The following is an 11727-nucleotide window of genomic DNA, read 5'->3' on the forward strand; positions in this document are numbered from 1 at the left end:
TTTTGTTCAAATGTACTTTAAGTTTCATATCTTAAGTTAGTATTTTCATACATTTTATTTATCAGAACTTTAATATATTTTTATGTTCCTCTGTTCGGTTGTAACAATAAAATAAATTATTATAGTATTTTAGTGAGGACTAATAAATAAATACAAATAAGTAATGTTAGGGAAATCGGTTTACGTTTTGTAAAAGTTTCTGGATTTTTTTTTTTATATACATATTGGCCGTTATATTGGCATATCGGATTTTTAAATATGTAAGTATGTATGTTTGTATGAATGTAGCACAATACGGATGTGAAAGAAGTTATAAATAGCCCATGTAACTATCAAATTTGTTTTGGTTAAAATCAACAAATAATTGTGATAATTAATCATGATCTCAATATTGATCAAAATAATGTTGATTATCATTTGGGCCATAATGGTTAGCCCTACGTCAAAAGAAATAAAAGAAATTAAACACTCTTGTGTTAATTGAACTATAATTCTGCAACTCCTCCAGAAAGGTCAGGTTCACACGCAGTAAGTGCTACAAATCACAGACTTCGGACCAAGTACTCTCTGTGTTCCTTCAGATCACTACAAAACCAGAAAAGCAGATCTGGGATGCTGCCAACACAAAGTCACCTTCTTCACTCTTCACTTTGTCCTGTTCCAGACTCCCAGAGGTGTACAGCTATTGACTGACAGGAAGTACATACAGTACTGGGGGATATGTCCACATGTGTCTGCGAGCATGTATCTATTAGCATGTATTTAAATGAGAACGCTGTGTTTTTGTTTTTGTGTGTGTGTGTGTGTGTGTGTGTGTGTGTACATTCCATTGTTTCCCCATACATCAGAGGGAACGTTGTATGACCTATCCTCATGGGGGTGGACACGTTCACATTATGTTATACATAACCGTGTGTTTGCGTGGGTGTGTGAGAGAGAGAAAAAGAAGGGAGAAACAACAGAGCTAGAGAGAGAAAAAATGTATTTGCATAACAAACAAGAATATGGTACGTGTGTGTTTTTGTATATGCAGGTGTGTTCCACTGCATTCGTGTGAAGACAAAGATGGGGAAAGAGTGTTCACGCGTGCCAATATGTTCTGGAGGGGAGAGCAAGGACATAACTAACTCTCTCTAAGGGAACATTGTCTCTCGCCCTCTATGCTTCACTGGTCACCTCTGCTTTATGTCTTTAAATAGCAGCTCACCAGAGGCAAAGCTGTCATTACCAACACCTCACCTCATTATAAGAGTGATTTATTATCAGGTAAGGATATGGAAACCCCTGCGGGATATAAAATATAGTTGTGCTATTATTTTCATGAGATATTCATTTTTATTTCCCTGCCTGAGTGCAGTTTAGCATGAAAATTAAAAGTGGAGCATACACAGCTTGGCTCCATACAGCTAACTGTATGCGTTAAAAAATGCCTCGGTTACCTTGTTTCAAGCCATTCTAGATTGGTATAGAAAGCCTGCAGGAAGACTTAAGTTGTGCCATTTCCCATTAATATTCAACAACGTAAGCTGCTTGACTCTTTTTGGCTAAAAGCTAGTCAGTGAGAGCCTGGCTATGAGCGTCCTTTCCCCAGCACAACTCGCCGAGCTCACGAATAGTAATGAGCTCAAGCAGCATGACGTCAGACTGACCAGCTTTTGTAATTTGCCTGATATCTCCTCTTATTTCTTTTCATTGGCTAAAGCTGACAAAGGAGGTAGCAGTTCATTTTCACATTTTTGGCATAACACAAACACATATGGACCTAACATATTTCAAAAATGCAAGTAAAAACGGTTTCGTGTGGCAGGGCACCTTTAAAGGAATCTAAGGTATACCTTGTTCCTCTGCTCTCCTCTACATTGGCTAGTTGCATGCCACTATGAAAGGTATTTGGCTTCACGCACAATGGTTTTCTTATCAGAAACATAGCTACATAGTTAGTTTTGATGTAATTTTTCTTTTTTGCATGGAAATTGCACCCAACCAACAATAAAAAGAGAAGAAAAAATGGGCTTGTTAAAAGTTATAGTGAGTAAAATAGTAACCCGTTTGGGTTTCCAATAAAAGATTTAAAAAATATAAGACACAGCAAGATGACTTTAAGTAAATTGCACAAAAATATCTTTAAAGCATTGCATGAATCATTCATTCCTACAAAATGAGCACAATTTCAATCTTTTGCAAACTATAGCAACGATGAGCTGTCTATGCCTCCTACCACTGTGACCAATTTGACCCAGAATCCAGTTTTAAGATGCATGTTATAATCTAATTAGTAACTGAACAGCTGTATGTCCATGCTGTCAGAGGAAGCAGGTCGCCAGCCCCCGAACAGCCCAGACAAATGTATCACACGGTAAAAATAGACTCAGATTGCTTTTGGTTGCAGATGGCATATCGTGAGGTGTGCAGGAGTCTAGAACAAAAGCCCTAATTTCAGATAGACAAGCATGTTTGTTTTTAGATGTTATCATCTGTTTGTAGAGGCGTTCAAGGTGCTTGTGGGCTGATTGTCTTTTTAGCTGGAAGAGACCATGTGAAACATTGGTTTGTGTAAATTCACCATAGTCACACTTTGATTCATATAGGCCGTCAGTGGCAATACTGTATCTATACACAGGCGCCTAGTACCGATCTTTTATTCTATATGTGTTGGTCAGTTTGTCTGATTGACAATCCCATTTTGCACTAACAAAATTGAACTGATATGATGAAACAGAGAAATGTATATTTTTAGATAAAACAGATGTTGACAAGGTTTTCTTTTGGGGACACCATTTGAAATTGGGGGAAAAAACTGAAGTTGGAAAAAAGGTTATAAATTGCAATATACCGCAGAATATTGCAATGTGTCTAAAATTACAATAATATCGTATCGTGGCACAAGTATCATGATGATATCGTGTCGGGAGACGTCTGGTGATTCCCACCCCTAGTAAACAGCGGTAAATTATGGTGAGTCAAACCTAGTTCATGTTTGAAAAGTCTTTAGCTTCCTAATATTTTTTATATTTAGAAGGTCATGGCAATGTTAAATAAAATTCACAAAGGTACAATTTTTTAAGACTTTTTAAGACCTTTAGAAATTGAATTTAAGACATACTGTAAATCACGGGATAAAAGTACAGCAAAATGCAGTCACAAAAGTACATGCATGGTGAATAAATGTATTCTAATTGAATGAGTAATAATCTCTACTAATGCAGCAAATATATTATATTTACATTATATTATTATTATTACTATTATTATTTTTATACTATATTATGTTATATTTGGACAACCAAAAGAAAGAACTACAACACCACAGAATTAAAAAATGAGCAATGAGCATTGAAGGGAGCGTAACATGAATGTAGGAAAATCAGGTTCTGGGATTTGGATTCATAATCAGTTGAAAGAAGTCAAAGAGAGAATTGCAAATGACTCTTAATAAATCACGTGCTCTGAGACCTGGTTGTGCTCCTTAACTTTTATGGGCGAGGCATTTGCATTAATGTGGGACTCTATAGGCGAGTGCATTAAATAAATTAACATTTGTGTCTAAATTAAGCTGTGTGTTCATTTTGCATGTATTAAGTTTATTTAAAATTCAGCTAGTAATACAGCTGTTACAATAACCCTCTTAACGCATTAATTTTATCTTTATTTTAGCCTGCTTGGTCAAACACAGTTGCTGCGGTTGTTGTTGAGAGACTAGTGTAGCATCAGAGCTGTGCAATATATTGATATTATATCAATATCGTGATATGAGACTAGATAACGTCTTAGATTTTGGATATCGTAATATGGCATAAGTGGTGTCTTTTTCTGGTTTTAAAGGCTGCATTACAGTAAAGTGATGTCATTTCTGAATTTACTACATTGATTACGCTGTTCTATTACTTGCCTTTAACCACTTAGTCGTTATGTCCACATTACTAATGATATTTATCAAAAAATCTCAATGTGGAAAGATTTTGTGAAAGCACCAATAGTCAACACTACACTATCGTTGCGGTATCGATATTGTATATAGGTATTTGGTCAAAAATATCATTTTTCATTTTCTCGATATTGCCCAGCTCTAAGTGGCATAAATGAACCAAAACAGAAAGGAGGTCAAGTGCAAGACTCCTAAACCTTCCCCTTACAGAGGGAGATGATCTGCTGGCTGCCTACTTCCTCAATTTGGGTAAGATTAAAGATGGTAAGGAATATAAACATTAGGGGAGCACAATTCAGATAAGGTCACAGTTCAATTCAATATTGATTCTTAGGCTCAAGTTTCGATTCAAAATCGATTCTCAATTAAACGATTCCCATTATGTAAATGTAGTAACTTTTCCCATATGATAGTATACACGCAATTACAAAAAAATAAAAACAGGAAAAAGAATACATTTTTGGAATTCTATTAATCCATTTTGAACCAATATTATATATTGACTATATAATATGAATACATTTTTTTGCACACCCCTAACAAACCTAATTGTTTGGATGCCAGACTTGGCTTTTACCTCAGCAAGTGCTCTATCTTTTCATTGTGTTGAGAAATATATTGTGCATGCTATGTTTGGGATCATTTGGAACTCAATATCCAAGATATACTAATACGGGGGAAGCAGTAGCTCTGTCTGGAAGGACTCGGCCAATTCAAGTCCAGCACAGACCAGTCTGTACATAGTGTGGACTGGTAGACGGAGAGGTGCCAGTTCGCCTCCTGGACGCTGACCAGGTGCACTTGAGCAAAGTACCGAAACCATAGCTGCTCGGACTGCTGACAAAGTGACAGGACAGTAGTTCAACAATGACAACAAAGCACGTCTATAAGTCCTGTGTGTTTATATGTGTATATTTCAGGTCAACAATAACAACAAAATTCCCCAAAAGGGGATTAATAAAGTAGGTCTTCCTCTTCTATATTGCAAAAATATAGACTAAATTGATCAATATATTTTAAGTTGAAGGATGCCAGATACCAACATAACAAGCAAGAAAGGACAATAAAAACAACAAACGATCCTGTATCTGCAGAAAAATCTGCACAGTTGTTTCCAAAGAGTGGACGCTTCAACAGAAAAGAAGTCCAAAGCCTTGATACATTGTCGCTGATTGCAGCTATAAACAGACCTGCCATGTCCGAGCTGAAATTGCCTCAGTGATGTACTGTTTTCCCTCCCGGTATTGAGCGGTACGTCTCAAAGCAGCTCCAGTCATAAAGATTCAAAGGAGCTGGTTTTGTGCCCTCTATGTGTGTGTGTGTTTTTTTCAATCGTTGTGAAGAAACCCTCACACTGAGCTGAGCAGTTACCAACCATGACTATTCAAGCTATGCTGAGACAGCACGACTGATGAAAGTGTGCAAAGAATGTCCAAATAAAACAAAAGTACCCTCAAGACCAAATTCAGGATGTATCAGGGCCATGGGCAAAAGGTCCGTCTGTTTGAAATACTGTCCATTACCCTGTCTGTGTGTGTGTGTGTGTGTGTGTGTGTGTGTGTGTGTGTGTGTGTGTGTGTGTTTTGCATGTAGAGATGTGTGCATTTCTTTGAGAGTGGAAACATGCTGTTTGCCCCTATGTAGGCTTATGGGGGTGTGCTGGTCATCGTGTGTGACATGTTATTTAAAAAATGTAAAAGCAGATAAGTGGTTAAGGAAACTAAAACAATAGCTGTTTCAACTTTAGCTTCATGAAGTCATAATGTTCTAAAGTCTGACTCACGTCTGGCGTTGAACCTCAGTCATCGTCTCCTCCACCGCCTCACTGCCTCTTTAAACCTGAGAGAGAGAGAGAGAGAGAGAGAGAGAGAGAGAGAGAGAGAGAGAGAGAGAGAGAGAGAGAGAGAGAGAGAGAGAGAGAGAGAGAGAGAGAGAGAAGTCAAGATATGCACTTGTGTACAGTCTGTCGCAGGAATATACAAAACATGTTCTCCTTATCTTAAGCTAAAGTCACTTTTTACATTATTATCATTACATGTCATTTAGCTGACCCTTTTATGCAAAGCAACTTACAATTGCTATATATGTCAGAGATTGTAGGCCTCAACTGTGTAAAGTGTCTTGCCCAGGGACACATTGGTGGATGAATCACAGTGGGAATTGAACCCAGATCTTCCACACCAAAGGCATGTGTTATGTCCACTACGCCATCACCACCCACACCGTAAATTAGACTGAGCTGAGAGAAAGATGATGCGGTCTTTTCCCCCTCTGGACCTGCAGTTGAAACTGTGGGCTCGCTAATTTAAAGCAGTAGTTAAATTGTTAAATGAAATTTTTTTCAGATGACCTGATCCGCACATTTTACAAACACCTGCTAGCCAAAAAGAAAAATACTCCTTACCAAGTATTTAGACTATTACACAGCCCTCTAAACCAAAACCATTCTGGAGTAATTAAATGACTGACATAACAATACAGAGACGATTCAAAATTGAACCCTCTTAATAGTAATGACCAATGATGACCAAATGTTCAGAACCATAATTTACAAAGATTCTTTCTGAGAGTGAGAAGACCCTTGGAGTTTCTCACTGTGCCTCAAATTTGTGGTGAAAGAAAAGCGGGGTGGGGGGGGGGGGGGTAATATCCCTATGTGAATAGAAAGAAAAGAATGAATGAATTCATTGTTTCTTGATGTTTGGGATTTGCTTTCTCGTGACATTGTTGTGTCATTATCTCGTGACCCTGTGACCTGGAAAACATATTTAACACCACATGATAAACCACCATCGTCTCTCTGCGTAAATTACAGTGGGAAGAATTGACTCTCAATAAAATGTTAAATCAATAACTGTGATTATAAAACAGCTGGATGCGTTGTTAGGCCCAATGTGAAGTGGAGGTGACATTAGCCAACACTAGAACAAGCTATTTTCATTTTTTTTGTTTAACACACAAGAAAGACACACAATAACACAAACTACCCAGTAAGCACACATACGTCACATGACGTATGCAAAAGATCGCTTCATCATGTAATAGATCGCGGGTCACTTTGAAGCGTAGTTTATAGAGCTTGGGCGTAGACATTATGAGGAATGGTGCAATGTGGCCAACGGTCATAAAACATCAGTTATTAGCTGGTGGCCCCTTTTCGTTGGTTTACCACACGTTGCGGTGAGAGCGGTTCCATGTCGCTGAAACACATCGCGGAGACGTATGTGTGCTTACTGGGTAACCAACCAATCAAGGCAGCGGTAGACCCCTAACTCCCCGTTTATTTATTTTCTCCAGTGGCTTAAGATAGCATAGCTAGCGAGATAACGGCTTCAGTTCCCTGTCAGAGAGGGCTGTCCAACGGCAAGGTCAAGCGGTGACATATTCGAAATATAGCGCACACTTATTATCCTTTTTTCTTTTCTTCTTTTAAACCGGCTCTGAGGCTCTGGTGGAACCGTGTGTGCAGAACAGCTATCAGTTCGTTCAGTTTCTCACCTTTTCTTCTCAGGTGCATGTATACTTATTGTGCCAAGGAATTCAAATCATTGTGGTTGTTGTCATGGTTATTATGTCACAGCTACCAATCAGTCTGGCTTGAATTAAACTAGCAATTTTATAAATGCCAAGAAACCAACATTGTTAGTGTTGTACTGGATGTGCCAAATGTATAGCTATATAGTAACATTGCAAACAGAATACATGCTAGCTAGGCCTGTGCATTTCACGGGCCTGTTGTTGTTAACGGTGGGAAGGCCCATTAACCATAATGGTTCCTTCCAGAGTTGAAACGCACTGAGCCACCAGCTGGACAGAAGCAATGTTACTCTATTCTGTTTATTTCTCCCAAGTACCTCCTTCATATGGTTATGTAAACCACTTATACCAGTTGAAACATTAGCTAATAGACATAGCCCATTTATAACTTAAAATAAAATATTTTATTTTAAACCTTCATGGCAAGCAGGAATTTGGGTAATGTAGCTAATCTATGACTAACGACACGCAGATTCGCACGTTCATCTAGCTAGCTTGTCTACCTGACTTTTGGCTTTTTCCTCTAGTCCGTCTTCAAGTCCTACAGTGGTGGATATATCGACATTTCCGGCCACGTTTTTCCACAAAACTCGAAGGTCGTCATTCAATCCAACTGACAGACGAACTTGTGATTGACGGTCACGTTCGGGCAGCTAACGCACGCCTGTCAGACAGAGACGGTTCAGCTGGGGAATCGCTCCTGTGTAGCGTTGGTTTCTTTCACTGTCTATGGTTTTAGCGCGGTTGCAACCTTGACTTATAAGGTGCATAGCGCCGCCTACTGTATCGGAGTATATAGCATGACATATTGCCTTGTCCCTGAACTGAGATACATGCCTGAACTAGCCTACTTTACATTAGAGATCTTCAACAAGGGGATCCGGGACCCCTAGCGGGTCCTCAGTGTTACTAATTTAACAAAATTAAAATGTCTTGACATGAATCCAACATATTATTAGCAAATATAAATCAGCCTTTTTGTGAAATAATACATTATTCATACTGACCTGTAGGTAAAGCAGGTAAAGCATGATTTATTGAATAATGCCAACAATTATTATTTTATGTGATACACTAAAAATGTATTTGCAAAGGCTTTAGGCTGCCCAAACTTTATTGTAGGCCCAGTTTAATACGCAACTTCATTTTATGCAATATTTTTTATGTAGTAGGGGGGTCCCTGCTCCGTTTCGGTATCAGTTAGAGGGTCCTTGGCTTAAAAAATGTTGAAGACAGCGATCAGTCACAGTGGCAACAGAAAATCAGTGAGGCAAACATTCAAAACACAAAACGCATTTGTTATTTATATATTTTAATGTGATGTACACCCATACAATTTAGTAACTACGTAAGAATGTAGACAGCTCAAAGAAGAAAGGGTTGTGTAAGGATGCTGTTCTGTCGGCGCGTCAGACCATTAGCAGTTGTGACCCAGGAGCATCAGTCATCTTGGGTCTACTAACTGTGTCTGACTCCCGCGCTAACCCCTGCAAATGTTTCCCAACAGTCCTCTGAGCTGATGGTCTGTTCCCGAGTGTGAATCCCATTCTGATCGGTTGGCCTAAACAGGAAATAAGAAAATAAGCCCTGAAGCGTAAAGACAGTCCACTTCCTTTTCAAAGATAGTGTAGTCCCCGTGGTGGTGACAGGAGTCCAGTGTGAATCCAGCTGTGTCAGCACTGCAGGCTCTTTGAATTTGGGAGAAGAGGGGCTGAGATCAGAGACAGGGAACGGAACGAGCACCGAGGACTAGGTCTAAGGTCTAGCGACTGATCGAGGAATTGAAACTGGGATTGAGAATGAGGCTGGATCTGGAAGCAGGTGCATGGGAGTTGGACTGGGCCGATATTGGGATTTAATTTGATATTAAATATTAAATATTGGCATTTGATTTGACCTGGGATAAGACTGGGGCTTGGCCTGTGGGGTGGGAATATAAATTGTTTTTACTCTGCATCACATGTAATTAGCTTTATTAACTCACAATAAATAAGTTGCTTTTGTAAAAGCTGCATTCAACTACGAGGGTACAACACCAAAAGTCATGGAAGTACATCGACTTTATTAGGCTAGACACTTCAAGTGCTACATTTAGAGAGAATAGGAGAAAAGAAAATGTTGTTGTTTTGGAAGTAGTATTGATGGAATTGGGATTAGAATTTGTATTGGGAACAGAGCAGGAATTCAGGACAGAGACAGGAGGTAGGACTTTAGACTGGGACTAGGCTTGAAACTTAACCTAGCTCTGGGGAGTTTACTCCCTGGACTCCTTAGGTTTTTTTGTCGCCCAGCATAGTTTCCTTGGATTAGGATGGCACCAATATCTCGGTTGCAGCTGTCGCCGTGGTCCTGCTGCGTCCTGCTAGGTCCTGCAGTGTCCTCCTGCATACTGCTGCGTCCTGCAGCGTCCTGTTACGTCCAGCGATGTCCTGCAGCGTCCTGTTACGTCCAGCTATAGCCTGCTGTGCCACAGTACATGCTGTAACGCCCTGCAGGGCCCTGCTACGACATGATCTTCTACTACCATTTTTTAGGCACTGTTCCATTATCTTCATTGTAACTAGTGGTGCCACTGTTCATCACATCCCCAACTGGCACCGTCAGACCCCACCTACCAAGAGCCTGGGTCTGGCCGAGGTTGCTTCCTAAAAGTCACTGTCACACTATGCTTGCTCTTGGGGGAATTACTAGAAATGTTGGGACTTTATAAATTGTGTGGTCTGGACCTGCTCCATCTGTAAAGTGTCTCGAGCTAACTCTTGTTATGATTTCATACTGTAAATAAAATTGAATTGAATTGACTTGAATTGAATTGAACAAACGCAGAAATATGTCAGGAAGCTAATACGTTTCTATGTATAACAGTTTATTTGTTTACCATTCCATTATTCAATGAGAGAAACATTGTCAGCAACACTTATATTGGTACCCTGCAATGTTAGTCTTTTTGGTACCAAATTCACTGTTGTTGCTGTTTCCCAAGCTTCTGCAGTAAATAGATTGTGACAAAATAAGGAAATTGCATGGGAAGAAGACTAACTGTGGAAGATATCTGCTTGATTTGTCTAGTTCAAATGAAGCCAAATAAAGTTATTTGGATTGGCTGAACCTTGGAAGTATGTTTTGTACAAAAAATAGGATTGTGGCTGTTGTCCCTCATCACTTACATTGGAAATTGCTAAATGAGCAGAACAAACAATTGAAGTGACACCTCCCCCCACCCCACCACCCCCCCTTTAGGAGAGCTTGGGTGTCACTTTTCAAAGGTACCTCGTCACATACCAGTTTGTCTATGGAAACACCCATGTTATTGTTAGGAAACATTGCTGAGTCACAGCTCTGCTACAAATAGAGTCTGTTTGGGATTTATTTAAAGACGATTTTGCAACATATTTTGGTTGGGTGAGAAAGTCATAACTTCAGTATTCATGTGATCACATGCTGCATGCTTTGGGTTCATGAAATCAAAGCTGACCCTGCATGTTCTGAAATGTGAAAAACGAAAAAGGCACCTTTTCTGTAACTGTGATTCTGGAGATATGAGGGTTTTTTTGAGCACATTTTAGTATATACAGTACAATAGCTCTACAAACAGGAAAATGGTTAAAAATCAATCATTTACTGTGTTGAAGTGCTTAATTCCCACCTGAAGTAAACACACAGTAACTGCATTTGACAAATCTAAAAGGGGGATTTCATTGGTTGCAAAATAAAAAAAAAATTATGTTGCTGAACTGTTTATTTTTAATGTCTAATCCAAAAAGAACACGTGGTAAACCTTGACAGTCTTTGTAACTGTGTACAACAAAGAAGAAGAAATAGTGCAGCATTTAGGGAAATACTTGAACTGTGTGTGAGAAAATCTAAATACATCAGTGGGCTACAGAGCTGGAGTCAGGACCTGTTCAGCCTAGCATTGTAAGTGTGCGTCATAAGAGTCAATTTGGATCCTGTTGGTCTTTGGGTTGTCTTATAATCTATCTCTTTTTAATTTATGAGAATATGGCTATAGTAGATTCCTCTTGTACCAAAAACACATATACGATAACACAACTTAACTGCCTGCCTAGATTCTGTCTTTCTCCAAGTGCGTGAATACAGTTCAATTTTGAATGTCGTTTCTGTATGTGAAATGAGTTGTGGTGCTCCTGAGTTTTCTTTAACATGGTTAAGGTGACAGTTCTAAACTCCAGCTGGAGGTCTTCACCAATCATCAGAAACAAACCTTCCACACAGTCAGACCTGGCCTAAATAAAGCCAAGAAA

General features: G+C 39.2%; 2 long non-coding RNA genes across 2 annotated transcripts in view; one reads left to right on the forward strand and one right to left on the reverse strand.

Annotated features, from left to right (window-relative positions):
* LOC117942013 overlaps positions 1 to 8188 on the reverse strand; it is a 34569-nt gene extending 26381 nt beyond the window's left edge. Inside the window, exons 1-2 of the long non-coding RNA XR_004656041.1 lie at positions 7966 to 8188; positions 5709 to 5764 (exon numbers count right to left, since the gene is read on the reverse strand). This is a non-coding gene — a long non-coding RNA (uncharacterized LOC117942013). The remainder of the gene's footprint in view (positions 1 to 5708; positions 5765 to 7965) is intronic.
* LOC117942016 overlaps positions 6036 to 11727 on the forward strand; it is a 7737-nt gene continuing 2045 nt past the window's right edge. The window contains exons 1-2 of the long non-coding RNA XR_004656043.1: positions 6036 to 6149; positions 8356 to 8365. This is a non-coding gene — a long non-coding RNA (uncharacterized LOC117942016). The remainder of the gene's footprint in view (positions 6150 to 8355; positions 8366 to 11727) is intronic.

The sequence above is a fragment of the Etheostoma cragini genome, chromosome 3 (assembly GCF_013103735.1).
Source record: "Etheostoma cragini isolate CJK2018 chromosome 3, CSU_Ecrag_1.0, whole genome shotgun sequence".
In the NCBI taxonomy this organism is placed as follows: domain Eukaryota; kingdom Metazoa; phylum Chordata; class Actinopteri; order Perciformes; family Percidae; genus Etheostoma; species Etheostoma cragini.